The sequence below is a fragment of the Epinephelus moara genome, unplaced genomic scaffold (genome assembly GCF_006386435.1).
Source record: "Epinephelus moara isolate mb unplaced genomic scaffold, YSFRI_EMoa_1.0 scaffold1023, whole genome shotgun sequence".
In the NCBI taxonomy this organism is placed as follows: domain Eukaryota; kingdom Metazoa; phylum Chordata; class Actinopteri; order Perciformes; family Serranidae; genus Epinephelus; species Epinephelus moara.
In genome coordinates, this window is record NW_026078470.1 from 3,718 (window position 1) to 9,000 (window position 5,283).

General features: G+C 44.7%; 1 long non-coding RNA gene across 1 annotated transcript; it reads right to left on the reverse strand.

Annotated features, from left to right (window-relative positions):
• Nucleotides 1–923: 923 nt before the first annotated feature.
• LOC126386921 (uncharacterized) lies at nt 924–4,643 on the reverse strand. Its single transcript, XR_007569564.1, has 4 exons — nt 4,522–4,643; nt 4,408–4,434; nt 1,873–1,899; nt 924–951 (listed from the first exon to the last, which is right to left on the reverse strand). It is a non-coding gene; the product is annotated as an uncharacterized LOC126386921 (long non-coding RNA).
• Between the last annotated feature and the right edge of the window lie 640 nt (nt 4,644–5,283).

Sequence of the window (5,283 nt, forward strand, 5' to 3'; positions counted from 1 at the left end):
TCATGGTATGGTATGCTGTACATAATCACGGAAACTGTCAGTGTGTCATTCTGTCAGTCAGTCATTCTGTCTGTCCCACGTTTTTCTACTCACTGACGTGGTCAATCTATGTGAAACTGCACATAGGCATTGAGGATTGGCATAGGTAGAAGGTGACAAAGCTACCAATGGGTATGGACTAGTATAACTAAACTAGATGGCACTCGGCTTGTGGTGCTCAAAGCGTCAAAAAATAAATTTGAAAAACTCAACAGCAATGTCTCTTTCTAGAAATCATGACCCAATTATTTAAGATAATCCACAGACCTTGTCGTGAGCAGTTTCATGTAGGCACGCTTCCTCTTGTACTGTGATATGGTTGGCAGATGTAGTTCAGTAGAGAAAAAATAGTTCTGACATGAAGCTGCTCACAAGATCTGTGAATTATCTTGAGTAACTGGGTCATGATTTCTGGAAAGGGACACTGCTGGTGAGTTTTTCAAATGTACTTTTGGCAATTTGAGCACCACAAGCTGAGTGCCATCTAGTTCCATTATACAGTATTCAAGAGAAGGCGGACATCTCTACAGCCGATATCTCCAACACTCAGCAACTCACACATAAACAATCTAGACTGATAAATAGCACTACAGGTAAGAGGACAAATATGTATTTTTACTTTGGGGTGCACTATCACTTCTTATAATGACTGACTGGAAAACGCAGAGTCTCTTGACCTCAAAAAGGGAGTAAAAATTTAAAAAGGAGACTGACAGAGACAGAGGAAGACAATAAAAAGAGAAAGAAGAAAAAAATCTGCTGAGAAACAAAACACAGTCAAAGGAAAGGTCTTTTCAGCCAGGTCAGCTGTACCTGAAAAACAGCGTCTAAAAGGCACATAAAACAGTTTCACCTTCTCGGGCAAAAACAGCAAACATGACTTACCCTTGGCCCAATGTCTCCTTGGTCACCCTGGGAGAAAAACAGGAAAATAACAATTGTCAGCAGTTATTACCACTGTATATGCACACAGGACGAGGCATGCAACAGAACACTGCTACTGTAGAGCAGCTGTGACGTACAGGCTTAAACACTTAAACTTGTGTACGGGAAGGAAGCGACTCAAAGGTCATCTGTTCCCAAACCATCTCAGGAAGTCGACATTTACTGCATAAATCATTTGATAGGCCACAATTGGAATGATCTGACGGGACGAGATGGAAGTAGAAGTGGGTGCACACGTGCTGGGGATTGTTGGTTCTCTGATGAGAATTTGGAGTCCATGTTCTCATCACAGAGCTACTGGCATGATTACATGAAGGCAGCCAATTTTCCAAACCCTAGCATCATCCGTCATTTGCAATCCTCCGCCCATCAGCCTGAATGCTGCCCTGACAGATGCTGTTTACTGCAGTTGTTCCTGTGGTTGCGCTTATCTGGACAATTTTCGCTTGAGTGCAAAAGCGTACACACACAAAGCTATCCGTCAGCGCGTACGCACAAATGACCACGTGCACCAGCCCTTCTCTGCCAGCTCTTGCAAAGCTCACATCACCGGCTGGGCAGAGGTTCACAGAGCGGGAAAACATCTGGCTATCATCGAGCCCCGCGGAAGGCCTGTAAACCTGTTTAGTGCCTTGACGTGAGAATGTGCGGAGACATACGAGCTCCTACATAACTACATGTAATCTATGGCTCGTTTGATGGGTACGTAGTGAAACCGTGAACGTGGGAGGGCGATGCAAGAGAACACCTGTGAGGGTTGTGTGCAAGTGTGTGTGCCAGTGTTTGAGTCTTTCGGAAGCTGTCCGCCTGTAAATTAATGTGAGAAATCCATCCACACTGTGCATTGACTTGTCTGGCAGGGCTGTTGAAATCCATATTGAAGCATACCTTTTCTCCCTTGGGTCCGGCTGGTCCCTGTAGGAGGGATAAACGGAGACAGTTGGATAAGATAAATCAGTTATCATATGAGCAGCATACATCATAGTGCAGTACATCTTCTCCTGGCTGCTAGCAGGGAGCATTCAATCAAATGGTACGGCAAGGCAGTAATACCACTTAATGCAGCCGTGCCATCGAGAGCGCTCAATCACAACAAGTCACTTCAGTCTGAGCATATTTCACAATAGGACCACGTGACACGAGCTTTCAGCTGGAATCCCTTTTAAGATTTGTGAGATAAAAACTGTTTTGCTGAGAGATAAAACTGAGAGGGCAACATGTTTCTTTGTTCAGCCTTTCTCTCAGATGGGGAAGATGTTTTAGACGTGGAATGCTAGAAACGCTAACTAAAAACACAGGGTCTAACAAAAGGCCTAGGCACTCGTGTGTAGTTTGTGAGACGCTGACACACAATGACACTGTGTGTCGGGCAGTTTGACATCGTCTCATGAACGTCAGGCCCACAGATGACCTGATCCCTGCCAGTTGGGCTGTGCTGTGCCCTCGTCCTTCTCTTCGTGTGTCTGTCTAAGTGTCACAAGGACTTTAAGTGTGGTGACACCACAGACCGCAGACCGACAGAGAGGATGACATGGAAAGCTGCCACCAACTGTCTCTGATCTCAGCAACCATCTCTCTAAAAGTGACTCCAGTGAGCAGAGCTTATACCTCTTAAAGCTCAATCACCCTTTTCATGCCACTGATCTGTAAACTGTCTAATCTTGTTGACTCATCCCATACTGTGTTTCACACACTCGTTCCCTTACTCTGCCTTCATTCAATCTCTAAATCTGCCATGCGATCTGCCGTGAAGCCTCCCTCTCTGATTTGTTCCCCCTTTCCTCATGTCTTCTCTGTCTGGCAGACATTTTGTCTGGATTGGAGTATTTAGGAGTACAGAGCTGGAGAGGGAAGGGGGGTTGGTGCAGTTTGTTAATGTGAGTGGCCACATGATGACAGGCAGCAGCTTATCTCCTGCTCTGCTCTCTCCTTCTGTTCAGGGAGAGAGGAGACGGAGGAGGAGGAAGTGAAAACACAGCCACTACTGCTACTGTAGGTGTTTCATTATCACCGGGGGTTTGCAATTTCAGTTCGGCCTCTTTTATCCCCTGGTTCCCCTGGCTGGAGAGTCAGGTACAAACTCATACATGTTCAAATCAGGCTATCTGTACTTTAAATTCTTGTTGAGGTTCCTAGTGATGCATTGTGAATCTACACTCACCGGCCGATATTTTACTCAGTATGGACATCATACAACTGATTTTATTTAGATCATTTTTCTACCTTAATGGCGAATTGCCAGTCACGATATGTAAAGATGCTTGCCGGCGAAATTGAAATGGCAACAGCCTTGTACATGGGGCGCCTGCTCTCTCCACTAAGCCACAGATGCCTCAATTTTAAGTAATTTTAGAAGGCCAAAACGTCTATTTACTGGAAGTTCTGCAGAGCTTCTCAACTTAACAGTATCCGTTAAGCTGAGTGAACCCCATTCACTGATGAAGGTCACAAAACATATCTGAAAGCTCCAATTCCTTTGTCAAAACAATTGTTTTTGTTCACTCCTTATCTGCTTTTTTTAGTTTATGGTCCTTGAACTCAACTTTCTCTCGTCAGTGTGGCTTTAAACTTGATTTATTCCCGTTCGCTAATCCTCTGTCTTGTTTCTCCCCTGGCCGTCATCCATCAACAAATCAAACTGCTTTTATCCCTTATTTTCGTTTTCATCTCCTCCCACCATCCCTTGAGTACTTAGATGACTCTGGTCACGAGGTCTGTGTCACACCTGCTGGGGTTTTACGACAGACCCTCTGCGATGGGGAGAGTCCTCTTAAAGGACAGACCCAGCTTGAGGTCTCCTTTTGCAGGAAACAACAGCTTAATGGTGTTTGGAGAGGAGCTATTCAAACAGCTCTCATTATGCTGTGAGGGGTTTAAATTTCAGCAGAAGACTTGTCCTACTTGTGGGTAAAGTGACCAGACAGGGGGAGTCGAGAGGATACTATAATGACTTTCTAAAGAGCCTCTGTGGAGGTTATAAACTCTATTCTCTCTCTCACTTTTCCCAGTGGTGTGTAACCCATTCGCTCCGCTTCGCCCGTTTCCACGCTACACCTGGGTGTGTCTGGGGGTACAGCTGGGTTTCAGAGAAAGGGTGATGGATGGGACGCAGAGGTGAAGTGCAAAAGGGGATTTCAGCGCTCGGTTCAGTTGAGCCACGAGTCCCCCGTGGCTGTGAGCCCTGGGATGACTTAAGAGGGGGAACAAGAAACAAGACGGCTACCATGGGCTTTTTCACTCAGTTGCAACATTCCCCTAGGAACAGTAAAGATGATTGATGACGTTTAGCAGAGCATCACCTGTCTTACAGAACAAATCCCCACCTGGATTCGCAGAAAATCTTTGAGAATGAATTGCTTCAGTAATATGTAATTGATATGTGTTATTAGAAAACTAAAACAAGACAAGTGTGTCATGGTGTACCTGGCTTCCCTTGGGACCTGGAAAACCCTGGAAGGAGAAAGAAACAGAGGTAAAACTAAACTACTGTCAGTCATGTGTAGCATGTTTTACACATTCGATTCTGGGTATACTCACAGGTTTCCCATCCAGGCCAAGAGGACCCTGTTAGAGGACAGATAAAGAGACATTATGAAAAGACAACAAGATAGTGACAGAGAAAAATAAATAGTTTGCCATCTTGGGAAACACGATTATTCACTTTCTTGCCATGAGTTAGATGAGGAGATGATCAGCTAGCCAACCGTTATTCTCTACAGGTGATGGGACATGATAGTGCACTGGCCGAAATGCAACCTCTGAACCCATTGGCTATCGTCTGACGATGACTTAGCTTTATATTAGCTTTTCTTAAATTTATCAGAATGTATATGCAAATATCTGTTTATAGAGATTAGACAAAACCAGCGGTGCACAAACGAGGAAGTTACAGATCAGCCCGAAATATTGGCCCTAGCCGCCATCGTCAGACCCAAAGCTGATGGGTTCCGACAATGCGAAAGGTTAGCTTAGCTAATCTCTGTGACTGTCAAAGTAAGAGTTTGACACATTTCCTTTTAATGCCTCAGTTTTGTTTTTTCAGATTAAAGAAATAAAGATGTGTTATTTGTGAACTCCAGAGGTGGTAGACAATTGTTTTTACCTAGTCATTCACCTGCTACTAGCTAACCGGCTAATGGGTGACTCTTTTGGTTCACCTACCCCCTGATCTAAAGTTTGAAGGAGAGTTGCACCGAACGAGAGCCTGGAGCATTGGCTTTCAAAAGCTGACCTCGCTCTTATGCTGGGTTCACAATACACAGCATTTCTGTCAGATTTGTTGTGCCAGCCGAAATGTTA